General features: G+C 43.8%; 1 long non-coding RNA gene across 1 annotated transcript in view; it reads right to left on the bottom strand.

The window, feature by feature from the left end:
- The window catches only part of LOC109518953 (uncharacterized), a 22,115-nt gene extending 9,755 nt beyond the window's left edge, over positions 1-12,360 (bottom strand). The window contains exons 1-2 of the long non-coding RNA XR_002168849.1: positions 12,260-12,360; positions 10,795-10,918 (exon numbers count right to left, since the gene is read on the bottom strand). This is a non-coding gene — a long non-coding RNA (uncharacterized LOC109518953). The remainder of the gene's footprint in view (positions 1-10,794; positions 10,919-12,259) is intronic.
- Between the last annotated feature and the right edge of the window lie 2,915 nt (positions 12,361-15,275).

The raw sequence follows: 15,275 nt of genomic DNA, 5'->3' as shown, positions 1-15,275 counted from the left end.
TCCCCCCCCCCGCCCCCCCAATAGGTGGCCTAAGTGTCAATTATTTTCAAAGGACAGTGGTGCCTTGAGATACAAGTGACCCGGCTTACGTGTTTTCTAGGATACAAGCTGTCATTCAGTCCATTTTCAAGCAATGGCTATTTGAACACGAATGGTGGCGCAACATGTTAGACATACAATACAAAAGTACTCACAAGCACATTTTTAATCATGTGCTTATGGAGTTAATGGAGTCATTTGTGAAACTCCTCGTGTCTGTATTATACTGCCCCAGGTGGCCTAGGCACACACCAGAAGTAGAAACGTACATAACAATACCAGTCAAGAGAAATTATAAGCGCTGAGTAATAAATAAAAGAAGAAAAAAAAATGAAACTAACGTAAAAGTACTCACACTTTCATGATGACTAACACTTAATGCAGAGAGAGTGAGAAGTTGTTTCCGGAGAGTTTCCGCCTGTGGTATTTTACTCTGTCAGCAGCATTTGCGGTTGCTTTATACTACAGGTACACACTTTCTGGACAGTATCATTATGTTTTTGACTTCATGCTATCACATGAGAATATGTTTGGTAACTCTAATTTGTGGCATCACAAAAAAGGAAAAGATCAAAAGCAAAATACACTTGTTTGAAATTTTTATCTCATTGTACATGTACAGTACGGAGTGACAATATAAGGCATTCTAACTCTTTTGATGCACACTCTGAGAAAAAGTCACAAAATTTGTTGGTGCATCACATAATTATTGTTTCAAGCTGTGTTTGACTTTTTTGGGGGTTGGTTTTTTTCCCACTCAAACCTGGCAAACCAGTGCTGCGCACTTATATAGTGCATAGGCCACTGAAAAGCAAGCAGTGATGGAAGGAGTAAAAAGTTTGGAAACATTTGGATTTAAGGATGATATTTTCGTCAAAAAGAGAGTATAAACCTGCAAGGTTATCAACTCAACATTTGTCATGATAAAACCCACAGAAACATGCAATCTAACTTAACAATTTAGCTAGCTGATAGCTGGCCGAACATTAAGTTTCATGTCGGTTATGCAGACAATAAAGTAACGGACAATACAAACCGTGGTTTGGGACCATCAAAATGTGATTGTGAATATGTTTGCGCAGCTAACTAAGCAAATTAGTCGCTAAGTATGTAAGTCAGTAATTAAAGTAATTACGTAAATAAGTAAGTCCTTATGTACCTACCTACCTAAGTAAATATCCATCTGTTATCTGATCTGCTTATCCTCACGAGGGTCACAAATGTGCTGAAGCTTATCCAAGTTGTCTTGGGGCAACCTTGAACTGGTTGCCAGCCAATCGCAGGGCACACACAGACGAACAACCATTTGCACTCACAATCACACCAAAGGACAATTTAGAGTGTTACCTCAGCCTGCCATGCATGATTTTGGAATGTGGGAGGAAACTGGAGTAACCAGAGAAAACCCATGCAGGGCAAGGGGAGAACCTGCAAACTCCACGCAGGAAGGCCGGAATCGAACCATGCACCTCTGCACTGTGAGGCGGACATGCTAATCAGTTGCCCACCATGCCGCCCCGTAAGTAAATAGGAAAATAAAAGGAAACATGCACGCTTTTCTCTTTTATTGCATGGATGTTTGATGGGGTCGCTCTATACCAAACTCCTACAAGGAAGCCTTTAAGGACTTTGCTGAACTGTTTCCTCAAAGCTGAGAGCATATAATGATCCATAATGTCTCGATAAGATACACAATTAAGACGAAGGGGAGACTCAAAACTTGATTTATGATGATAAACTAGTTAATGTATGTCTATATACTAAGTTTGTTACTACACTGTGACACGTTCAGCAGCTCAGATGGATATTGGCCATCCACAAGTGAATGTCAGCACAAGTGAAGATGACTGCTTCTCAGTCAGGGTCCATGTAATGTGGGAGTGAGAGGCAGATTGAGAAACTACGTGTTGTATTGCGAGTGTGCGTGTCAGTGACAGGGCATCTGTTTGCACACTACTACTGGCTATTGGAATCTGTGCTTTAAAAACCTCAGCAAATGACTGCATTCCACTATGTACTATTATGTGCGAGGATGTGAATGTTACAGTTGTCATGGAAGTAGTCAAGGCAGATGTTACAGTATTTTATTCCTGTCTGTCATGGGCCCTCTCCCTCTCTCTTGCTCAACAAAAACAAGCAGTCAACCGTTGTTCATTCACTATGTACAGTGGATCACTAAGACTAACCTTTCTCGTCACGTCAGGTTTCGAAAAGACATGAGACTGAGATGAGACAAAGAGGATCTCTTATCCACTTGGTTTCACATTTGAATTATGTTTCAGCCCAAAATAGATTAAATACACACACACACACACACACACACACACACACACACACACACACACACACACACACAAATAAATTGCCCAAAAACAAAAAAGGTGGGTGCCGCGCTAATAATAAACTTTAGAGCCAAGGAAGGGGTCTCAAAACAACATCCTATCGGTCGTATATGGCCCCGGATCTGTAAGTTTGAGACCCTTGCTCGAAAGTCACACACAATGTACCATACATGCTTTCATACTAGACCTCTGCATATCTCATGAGATTTCAGCTCAATGAACAGTCATCTCTAAAGTGCATGAAAGCAATCCCAAAGTAAAAAAAAATAAACTCTCTCGTTGTGCCTTAGGTGTACTGAAGACTCGAAATTGTCCATAGATGTGAATGGTCGTTTGTCAATGCGTGGCTGGCGATTGATTGGTGACCAGGAGTGGGTGTACCCCGCCTCTCACCCAAATTCAGCTGGGAACCATCTCACCCAAGTGTGGTGTGAAAGAACTCCATAGGATGGGCAAAAGTCCCCATAGACAAATTCCAAATATCTTGTCAAAAGTCTCTTCAATAAAATAAGAAAGATGTGATGGCACAAATGCTGAATCCCAATATTCTTCCACTTTTCAGTTCCACATAATGGTGCATGTGCACCTCCTGAAACGAAGATTACATGGACATTTCTCCAAAGAACAATTCCTGAATGTGATTCATGACACGGCTGCTGAGTGTCAATACAGACAGGCTCTTGGAGGATGAGCAATGTGCCTGAAGCACAGCTGCTGGGGGTATGGCTGCGTGTTCGGTAGCATCCGGCGTGGCCCTCTCAGCGGCATCATCATTTGTAACTCAAGGCAGGTCCACAGAGAAGACATGGAGAGTGGAGATCTATGAGATATTTAAGTACACGCTCTGATCTATTATTGTCATGTCAAAAAGTTAATAAATGATTGGGCAGACATCCCCTTCAGTTTAGTTAAAGTGTGTGGTCACATGACTGGCCAAAAAGGAGCACAGATCTAAGAACCTCTAGCTGTCAACTCCTTCAAAAGTTGCTCTTTGTGGAGAGAGCGAAGAAGAAAGAGACGCAATCCTCTTACTATCAGACACATTCAAAAAAGCAGCATACAGAGGAGGGCTTCAGGAGCAATTTCCCAGCAAAGCGTATTTGAACTTCGGCGGAAGAGTTGATGAGCTGATTCTCTTTTGAAGGCTCTCGTTTGTGTGATGTCTAAAAGAGAGGCGAGGAAGAAAAGGATGGAGAAACGTCTGCTAAGTGACGGACGGGATGGACGGAGGGAGAGCTGGCTTCTGTCGACAACCCGCACGTCAAGGCAAATAAGGCGAACTGACTGGCCAACTGACAACAACAACACGGCTCTTTGTGTCTCCGATGGTCAGATGGAGGTGTTTTGCCTGTATATCTCTTCAGCCTTTTAATTACAATAAGTTGGTGCCATAATAGGATTGTCGAGCAGCAAGGAGTGACATCTTAAAAGGAAGGCTTTCCAGTTGAAATGTGCCTTTGAGGGCCGATTTTCCAGAGCTTTCTTGCTTCACTTTAAAGCTCCATCCAATTGAGCAGGCCTTTCAGTGTAGCCGGGATACAAATCCATTGCCAGTGCCGCTATCACAGGTCCAGAATGAGCATAAAAAAAGAGCTGCATTACGTCTTCCCCTTGCTGGACTCTTCTATAGCGCCAGGCGGTCCACTTTGGTGTGCCAAATGACTGTGTTACTGGGATTGGTCATAGGGAAGTCAAAGAATTGCTGGAAAGACAATGCTAACGGCGCTTCATCTTACAGTATTTGAGAAGTGCAATTGTCATGCTGGCGCCTGCCAAGAGGCCTCCTCAGGGCCAGCCACCAATCACACATTTGCAGAGGCTTATTTTTCTCCATCTTGCCGTCATGGTACGCCACGACTCTCATTTTTGTTTGCGGCTGACAGATTCCATGAGTGCCGACGTGTCACTCGCCGTGTCTGTGAGGTCGAGGATTCATGGACGTCATAACCGGGAAGCCAAGCGTCACTCCGGCGCCATGATCCCTTCGTGGTGCACACAAGGCGCCCCCCCAGGCAAGCAACCACACCCCTGAGCGTTCACTCGAAGAGGGCACATTTCCCAACCTTTCTTTCCTCCACTTGTTTTGTGATGCAAAAAGACTAATGACAACAAACACAAAGGAAGACTTACCAATCATGCATGTGTAAAAAAATTAAGTTAAACACAGTACAACTAATGAGGCGGTAATAACGTGAACCAATAAATCAATGAAACGTTTCACCTCTCTCCAAATGACGTATAATGCCAGATGGATATTGCATTGGGACACTTAAGACTTACTCATAAAAGCCAAAGAAAAAGAAAACATGCAGAATTAATCCTTTGATGCTGGCTGAACTTAACTCCAGTGCAGTCTGGTAAAGTTTTGAGATATTTGCTGAGGTGTGTTGGAATTCCAAGTGACTTTTGCTGAATTGTATAGCATTCTGAGGGTTCCAATCTGGAAATATCCATCCATTCTGCTTTATCCTCACAAGGGTAGCGGGCGTGCTGGAGTCTATCCAAGCCGTCTTCGGGAAGTAGGCGGGGCACGCCCTGAACTGGTTGCCAGCCAGTCGCAGGGCAGACATAGACAAATAACCAGTGGCGCTAATAATCACACCTCGTGACAATTTAGATCAACCTACCATGCATGTTTTTGGAATATGGTAGAAAACCAGATTGGAACCCTCGACTTCTGCACTCTGAGGCGGATGTGCTAATCACTGTGCCGCCAGCAATCGGGAAAAGCACATTATAAATATTTTGGGATCGTGTGAAAATTAACCAATATTAGAAAATGCACATTCAAGCTGCAATAACGAGATTTGAATGTAGCCTCACTTCACCCTCCCCACACCACAACCCTGACCAAAGCCACGCCCCTCACAAACATGCATGCGACATGCACTTCAGTTCTTTTTCTGGGAGGGGGTCTGGCACCAATGCAACCATCTGTATCATTAATTACGTTTACCCTTGATTTTTCTTGAGAGCTGTCCAATTCCTTCTTTGTAACTGTTGTTCCGTAATCCAGACAAGAAAACGATCAACATGATGGCGCTGTGTGTGGCAGCTGACAGACAGAGAATGCATGTGTGTGCACAAGAAAATGATTGACACACTATTCAGTTACACCTTTTCTCTCAGCAGTCTTTTATAGGCTGCTTCTGTGGAGCCGTGACAAGTTTTAAAATTAAAATTAAAATTATAGCCATAGCCAGAGAGAGATGCTTGTTCAAAAGAAAAAATAAGTACGGTCAGGTTATACAGACAGTTTTAACATATAGGACAAAGGGTGTGTGTGTGTGTGTGTGTGTGTGTGTGTGTGTGTGTGTGTGTGTGTGTGTGTGCGTGTGTGTGTGTGTTTAAACTTCAAAATCCACTTTCAATAGCCCAGCTTGCTAGTGAACTGAATTAACTAATTTAATCAGGAAATTAACCTACTGCAGCTACTACTACAAAAACATGTTTCTATCTTGTTTGGGGGCGGGAAATGAAGCGTTTTCAAACTGCAGTATTTGCATCTGAAATGAACGTTATTGCGCGATCACGAATGGCAAGGAGTTGACTGAAGGCACTAGACAAGAGGGCAAGACAAATTGAAAAAAATGAAAGAAATGATGCGCAAGTTGAGAAAATATTGAAGAGTTAAGTGTGTGTGTGTGTGTGTGTGTGTGTGTGTGTGTGTGTGTGTGTGTGTGTTTGTGTGTCAACAAACAAAGAGAACAGCCAAAAAGAAATAGAGGAAGGAAAAAAAAGCCTGAGTGAATAGATGGAGACTGAAGAGCGGCCAAACCCTGCGGCCCTCACCTCAACCACATCTTCATAAGCTGCAGCGCCTCCCTCTTCCCTCGACCCAGACCAGCCTCGGGGCCTGCAATAAATACATTTTCAATTACAAGCACCGGGGAGCACAAGAGGAAGAGGAGGAACGAGGAAGGAAGGAAGGTGGAGGGCCCTCCAGGAGTCTGACACAATCCCTTGGCTTGACACCTCTGACCATATCATGATGTATATCAGTGTTATTGACGCATGCATGCGAGCTAATCACTGGTTGACTATTTGCACACACTCATCAAAAACGAAATAGTCATCTAGGGTGCATGCCTACTTCTTGCAAAAAGTCAGATGGGATTGGTTACAGTGCACACATGACCCAATGAGTACAAGCACTATAGAAAACTGATGGCTGGGTACACTGGATGACATTGATACTATCAAGCGTTGTCACGGATACCATTACCGCAACATACATAGCCTGGCATCTGGCAACATGGCATCCGTAAAGCAGGAGATAACAATTGAGTTTTGGGAGGAAGTGACTCTTAGCTTATGACAAGCCAAACAACATGAATTTCAGTTCAATGCATCCCAAGGCATCAACTTAATGGCATGTAAGTTGTATGACTTGCCAAGCATAACTGTGACAGCATGCGTTTCAATTGGGATCTACTTTGCGATCAGATATACCGAAAAAGCCAACAGCTGTCCCAACAACCGATGGAAACAAATACCACATTTTTAGCATCTTGACCAATTTTCAAAATTACAAGGTACTCCACACATAACACATGTGCGTGGAATGCTCTTACAGTACAGTGTGGTGTAGGCCCTACTCCTGACGACCAAAACAGCACACACGGAATGGCATCCACCACCAACAATTACAAGTCTCCACCATCCCAAATTTCTGGCAAAGTAACAAGAGAAACCTGTGAGAGGCAGCATGGCTACACAGGACATGTAGACTGCAGTAGAATATGGAAAAAGGAGAAATAAAAGTAGCTCGGCCAACTGTTAGCTGATCTGGGAACTAGAGTCTTTCTCTTTGTACTTTTTACTGTGGCAAATGACTTGCGAGACACGTTCGAAAAAACACTCACCACAATCATTTGCTCCTTTGTTTGTGTTCAGGAAAAACAGGAGAGCAGAGTAACCAAATACTGTACTCAAGTAAAAGCGCAAATTTTAGGTCGCTTCCTTACTGGCTATTAATGCGTTTGACGTTGTAATCATGCGCCTAAGGATTTGGGATTGTAAATACTGAACAGATTTCACATTTATGATTGCCGTCCCTGACTATTTTTCGAAAAAACTAATCTCAACACACTTCACATCACAGCATAATCGCTCCGAATAAGGTTCTGGAGACATTGGATAACTGGGCCTTTGCTGACTTTGATGAGAGGACGATGCAAATGCGCATACTTGGCCCGATTGTGTTAACTCAGCTTTAGCCAAAGTAAGAAGAACATTTTCATTCTGTGGGAATCTTGGCTATTCCTGATACAACACCGAACTCAAGTGGGCAGGCAAAAACCACCAAAGACTGAAGGTGGTATGTTTTTCCAGCACAAAACCGAGTGCTGCCTCAGCTCCTGTCACTATTGCGCCGCCCTGGGTGACGCTCTCTTTTCTGAGCACCGTGACCACTGTGGTAATTACCTGAAGAAAAAAAAAAATGGGAGAGGGAGGCCTAGCATTCCGGGAGCGTCACAGAGGCTGTGTTTGTGTGGGCTGCCCAATTCCCTGATTCCAGGGTGGATGTGAAGGGATTTAGCAGTGCGAAAAATCCCCCCACGCCTCATGCTCGCCTGTCGCTCTTCCACAACTCACCCCACCCACTCCTTGATCTGCCCTTGCCTCCCAACAGGGGAGGTGAAAGCGGGTGGGAGGGGAGCGATGTGCTAGAGGTCAACGCAAATATGTGGTCAGGCCTCCCTGGCTGGGAAAGGTCAGTAGGTTGGGCGGGCGGACGGACGGGCGGGCGGATGTTGTCATGACTGCTGATGCTGTAACGAGAGCAAAGTGGTACAGTTTGAGGTCGCATTCAAAATCGAATCATTTGTGTGTGAAGGTTTCATTGTCTGGCAGTGGCGGTGCGGTACGCTCCCCGGAGACGGCCAGTTTGCTGGCGTCATCGGCGCTAACGAGCAGTGCGCTGTTGCTGTTTCCACAGGGCTTGCCAAAAGCTCCCACACAGGGCCCCATTTCACGGCTGCGTGCTCAAGGTGTGGGACCCAGCGTGGGCCTCACAGCAGCTGAGAAAAATGATGTTTGGATTGTGTGTGTGTGTGCGCGTGTGGACAAGAGGCGGCCGCCGCAGTGAAACCCCACGCCGTTCTTCCGCCTCGATCCAATCAGCCCGCTTGGGGGGGGCCACCGGCCTCGGCAGGCAGGGGGTTATGTGAGATGTGGTCTGACGACGGGAGTCGATGTGATTGAGGTCTCACTCCAAGCGAACATGCAGCTTTTTTGACAGACGTTGGCCTCATGCTCGGGCTGAGGTCTGCAATTACGCAGGACATAAACACAGTGAGCAGAGGCTCGGCTGCAGCCCCAAAAGCCCCCGGGAATACATAATGGCACACAGCGACACTGCGGAGGCCACGGCGCCTCAGGCAAGCACCCACAGACGGCCATTGCGTGACTGAGGCAAGATGACCAGAGAGTAACACTGAAAGAGGGCGAGTGTCTGACGAACACGCCCACCACTACATCCAACCGGATTGTCTTGTGCAAGAGTCTGAGGTCATCCCTTGGGTTGTTTTAATAATATTTTCCAGAGCGGTCATTTTGACACAGTAAAATAGCAAATAGCAGGACACATACAGTTCGTTGGATGAAACCAAAATAATTTTTTTCAAGCGATTGTACAATTTATTTTACAGCTTTCAAATGACTTTTGCATTATTGGAAAGTCTAGCTGCCAAATTGAAGACTGTAAAAGGTCACTTCAATTAAATGTAAAACTTCGATATGTTCAATGGTACAGGGTCCAATTCCAATGAAGTTGGGACGGTGTATAAAACGGAAATAAAAACAAAATTCCATGATTTGCAAATCATTTTCAAACTGTATTCGACTGAAGACAAAGACAATATATTTTATACGTGCATTCACCCAGAGACTCGAGTATGTCACTTCTGCACTTTCATAAAACGTACGCTCGCTGGGTGGAGTGACGTTGAAATCAGAGATTTCCCTGACAAGTTTCTCAGCGAGTGCATTCTCCCGGAGACTGAAGCATCTTTCCTTCTCCGCACTCAGGAATCTGTACTAAGGACCAGCGTCTCTTGAAGAAACATCATATTGCACGTTTTGATTCAATTAACTGCTTCCGTGCGCTGCTGGCGAGTCGGCTGCTGATTCGTGCTGGCGGGTTGGCGTTTGTCTGAAAGTGCCGCTCACAACTACTGAAAATAATGTTATGATGGCAATGGCGAATGAAATTTTAAATCATTTATTGTTATTTGACATGTGCCGGTCATCTAATCCATGGAAATGACGAGCATGCATGTGCGGAGAGACGCGTTGATAGGCTTTGTTAACCATCAGTGAGCTCACTTATGAAATAGCTCAAAATATACATTAAGGTATGAGCACAGTCCTCTGATTAAATTACATATACTGTATTGTGTTTGTTGAATTCAGAATACACACACAAGTTCCTTCAAAATAGCCAATGAGATGAGCTCCGCACGTCACTGGGGCCGATCAGAAAATAACTTCTGGATCCACCCATCCATCAATCCATCCGATTATCCTCACAAGGGTCGCGGGCGTGCTGGAGCCTACCACAGCTGTCTTCGGTCAGTCGGACAATCTTTCTGAACCTAAATTGCATGGAATTTAGGGATTTCATCATTTCTATAATACCAACAACCAAACAAAAAGATTCAGAAAATCTCGGGAAATTGATGAATATTAGCGGCAAGGCCGAAAACCAACACCGAATCCCAGTGACGATCGTTTCCTCAACCAGCACGGCATTAAAAATTGTGTAAAGGATATTGTTACGTGGGCTCAGGCACATTTCGGATAACCACTGTCACTTTACAGAGTTCATTGTGACAGCTGGTCAGATACAAGCGCAAGTTAAAATTCTACCATGCAAAGCGAAAGCCATACTGTACAACAACAAAAAGCCAGTGTTGTTTGACTTTTGAGGGACAATTTCCACCTCAAATTGGTGTTGTTTTGATTTTTATTCAGATTTTACAATGTTTGGGTAATTTGACTTCCACCGTACATTGACACACAACATACTCAGATTTATAGGCGCAAATAAACTAGGCCAACTTCCCTTCCACATGAGGATTTACCTTTCTCTGTTGAAAAAGCCTCACCCGCAACCACCCCCCCTCCTCCTATCCTGGGAGAGGAAGCCGCACCGGCGCTAAAACAATTCCCCATTTAAAGCATGCTGAATCAATGTGCACCATGGAGACAATGTGGCGGCTGCCAGAGTTATTTACTGTAATGAAGTGGAGCCCCATTGTGAGCAAAGTGCTCTTTGGAGACCTCAAATTTAGCGTACTTGAAAGAAACACGCTCTGAATGCACGTCAGGCTACATAAAGCTTTTTGACCGGCAGCCACAGTGTCGCCCTCCACACTGAAAGAGTCCTGAAGAGATCATATTTACCCACCATTCAGACTGCTTTATGTCCGCCCATCAGCCACATCCTATTCTGATAAATCAAGGACACGGGAGCGGCCGGCACACTGGAGTGTATTTTCCACAGTCAATTCACAGCGGGACCCGACACAAGCCTGGGAAAGCAAATAATGCGGATTAGGCTTCTTCAAAGGGTCGGCCATGAGAAAGATGGAAGCAGGAGGAGCGGACAAAGGTGGGGGTTAGCAATACATACATATCTTATCTGTTATGACACCAAGTTACACACGGAAAGCTTGGATGATGTATGGAACAGCCATGCAAGTGAGGTGTGGGCCTCAGGTGGATCACAGAAAGGAGGAAGATAACATGTTGAGGCATCGGCAGCCCGAGAACACGTCACTTCACGAAGTGTGTGTAGATGTGTGGTGTGTGTGTGTGTGTGCGCATGTGCGTGCACACATGGAAACCGCTTATCTGCAATGTGAGTGCACAAAAAGTTCAATTGAGGATGTCTGTGTCTCATTAAAACCATCCGTGTCCCTCCCGCAGCAGGCAAACACGGATCACTGCGAAGACCGCTTCCCCTAAAATGTGAAGGAATCCGCATTGCAACACACACACACACACACACACACACAGACAACAGACGACACGCCGCAAGTGACCTCGAACCGCAACCATAATACCAGTGAATTGGGCTAATTTCTAAGACATGAGGCAGTTGAGATTGTTATAAATTATGCACATGCACGCGCACACAAATAAAGAACATTATGCCAATACATGATGAGTGTATGTTTGTCTAGCACAGCATTTAGTACACCTACAAATGAAGAGTTAAGAACAGCTGAATGCAGACATTGGCAGATAGAATTGATAACAATTGATATTACACTTTTTTTCCGTAAAAGGAATTCTCGCAATGTACTATTTCTATGCGATATAATACCCTTCACATGATGACTTTGTACTTTATTACAATCCTTGAATTTATCATCACATTATTTTATTCTCATTAAACTCCCAAAATGTTCTTCTACTACTCCAATTTTATTCTCATAAAAATTGTTATGACGCTATATTTTTTTTCATTCCGTTGTGGGCGAAACTTCTGTGAACATGACCTCTCGATGGTGAGGCAGACATGCAAATCACTGGGACACCATGTGCCATTTCAGAGGCAACGGTGATTTGGGTAATTTAAGAGCAAATACAGTCCCATACAAAAAGACAAGACATTTTCTTCTGAGACTGAGGTGGAATCTGTTGAGATGTAAATTATAAAAAGAAAAAATATGTATATTTTGGGACACGCAACATCATAAGTGTGAATGCTTGTCTCTCAGCATTCATAAAATGACTTCCTTTTCTTTTCATCTTTCACGGCATTTCCCCTCCCCGCTCAGCGTCATTTCCCAAAAGTCTCCCCCCGCCCCGTCTCCCCAAATGTGAGCACACACAAGGCATAAACACACACGCGCAAAAACACTTACACATGCCGGCACAGCGTATTTTCCCTAAGGTGGTTTTGGCTGTAAGATGATACCTCATCTCGGAGCATTTCACACATGCCTTCCCGGACAGTTCCCACACTCCCGGCTGCCTCAGTCTGTCTGACCTTTGCCAAGCTCGCCGCCCCTCCGCCCCCAGCCCACTCCTGTGCTGCCTCCCCCCCGCCACCCTCTCCGCTTCTCCCGGGGTCTGCGGTTTGGACAGCTGTGGCCAAGCTGGCTGATCAGCGTGTGGAAAACATCCGCCACACATGGCGGGCTGCACTGGGATCTTTTCATTCAGCCTGGGCTCATCGGCTGCCTGTCTGCCTCTTAGCCTTTTGAAAATTCCAATGTTTTTTTTTTTTTTTTTGGGAGGCGGGGGGGCATCCACAAGTGAACATATGAACATGAAACAGAAAACGAATAAAGATCCAAATCAGGGTCCAACATTAAAATTGTAACCAGTTTTCAAGTACCTTTTAAAAAGCTGCTTTCTTCTTTAAAAATATACATGCAGGATGTCATAAACTACTGGAAGCAAACTTAGCATCTTGATTTTGTTTGGCAATGCAAAACACCATCAACGTATCCTTACTAACACACAATATGTTAAAACATACAAAGCATTTAAAATAAAATGGAGACCTGTGAACTTTTCATCTATGATTGTGTCAAAACAATTGTTGTTTTGTCTGATTACTTATAAGACATGGTGAAAAATTGCTTCCCGGTACTTGAAAGGAACACTCATGAACATGTCATCAAAGCTTAGCTTTCACAAAGTAAAGGTGCGCAGATGACGCCTATGTTCATGTGCCAAATGATTTTTGTTCATGGAAAGCCATTCTCACACCTTGTCAGAAATGATTAGGGCGAGACACGCTCCACTCACGAATGCGGGGAAGGTTTGCATTCAAACCACCAAACTTGGAATTTTGGCTTGGAGCCAGCTCGCTGCGGTAGGTGAGCGATTAATTATGTCTTGCTTCAGGGGATATCTCAGATATCTTTGTGCTTCTCAAAAAAAAAAAATTTTTTTAGGTTACTTGTGTTCCAAATGAGCAATATCCAGTGGAAGGATCTGCAGTTGAATGCTTGAACAACTTATCTTTATGAGATGCATTGAAAACTCTAAATTGGCCACAGGTGTGTTTGAACCCTCTACCTCAAACTACAACATACAAACAACTATATGTTCACACCATGTGGACATTCACAGCACACAGGTTTGGAAAATGATAAGAAGTTTGAAGCTCATGAGTTGTCCAAGAACTAATCGGAGCCAGGAGTCATCCAATCTCAAGTCCAATCAATATGATGAGATTGGAGATGCTGGATTAAGTTGATCTGCCTTATAAGAAACGTACATTAGCTTGAAGTTTTATATTGTCAGGAATCATTGCCCGATTTTAACCATGCCTTGCAAAAGAACTCTGAGAATACCATCATAAATTAAGAAGTGGTCACTTGCATGAGAAGGTAAAATTATCTTTGAAAGCCTTGATACGTATCAGACCACGGTAAGAAAGAGAAGAATGTCTACAATTGGAGAACATTAAGTGCTGTTGCTACTCTCCCTAGGAGTGGCCATCCTGTAAAGGCGACTACAAGTGCACAGCGCGGAATACTCATCTAGCAATAGAAAAATACAAGCATGTCAACAGAAGACCAACAGAATACATCTCTGTTGACAAACTTACAAAAAAATAACACTTAAAACAAAATTAGATGTCACTGGAGGACATCACAGACCACGTGACTGCTGTGCAGAAAAACACTGCTACAGGGCCTTCACGTTCAACGGCAATACACTGGAAAAAAAGATGTGTTGAATTTATTCAATTTTATTTCGTAAAGTTGTTGCCCAAAATAAAATGATCTGGAACCAGTTTTTAAGTGGACATATAGTAAATTCAACCCAAAAATATTTTCAGTGTACTGATAAACTATTGTGGGGACAGATGAAAGTTGAATTGTTTGAAATGAAACACTGTGTGGAGAAAAATGAGATAATGCACATCGCCATCAAACCTTCTTCCCAACAGTGAAGCACGATGGTGGGGGTATTGTGGTTTGGAACTGTTTTCCACACTCTGGGCCTGGACGCATTGCTATCATCAGCAGAAATAAGGAATTGCCAAGACTATCATGACATTTTGCAGGACAACTTCAGACCCATGGACCTCGAACAGAAGAAAATCAACAACCAAATGATTTCAGCATAAGAAAATTCATTTTCCCGGTGTGGCCCAGTCAGAGATCTGAACTCAAACTGATGGAGATGGTGTGAGATGATGTCAAGCGAGCGATTCAAACCAGACATCCCAAAGGTTTTGCTGAAAAATCAATCTTTTGGAAAGAGGAATGATCCAAACTTATTTTGCAATTCTTTCTCAAGCCATGAACAGTTTGGTTGATACTACCAATGTATTCTCATGTTACAGTATTCTTCAATGTATTCTCTAGAAACAGTTTTTCTCCCCCCTTATATTCTTTTTTGTGTGTGTGGCCCTAACTTTCTGGTACATGAGGAAAAGTATAAACATTATTTATGTCCTTTCAGGATCTCTATTTCTTTTTATTTGGTTTTATTTTATATTGGTTATGGTGTTTTTCTTGCACACAACCAGACATCACATATGCCCGTCTGGTTCCAAAGTCCAAGTCCTTACAGATGAGCTACTGCTGCCTGGATTTCTGATTCCATAGTCTTGAAAGCTCGTGGACCTACAATAAAATAAGTTAAGCTCCAGAGGAAAGAGGAGGGTTTTTTTTTTTTTTTTTTTTTTGCAGTGTAGTCCTCATCCCCTGCAGCACGGTACCAATTTAAGGTACATAAACAGGCCCAGTCACACCAGAGCAAACACACGTCCACATACTGCACACTCTGTCCGGACCCTCTCTCAGCATCAGCACCGCCAACGCATGTGAGATTGATTTGCTTTTGGACTTTTTCCAAGACTTTCCCCCCTCTTTTTATACAGACTTCACACACACGCACACGCGCGCGGACACA

This window comes from Hippocampus comes, unplaced genomic scaffold, assembly GCF_001891065.2.
Source record: "Hippocampus comes isolate QL1 unplaced genomic scaffold, H_comes_QL1_v1.1 scaffold132, whole genome shotgun sequence".
Taxonomy (NCBI): domain Eukaryota; kingdom Metazoa; phylum Chordata; class Actinopteri; order Syngnathiformes; family Syngnathidae; genus Hippocampus; species Hippocampus comes.
This window is presented reverse-complemented; position numbering and strand designations above follow the sequence as displayed.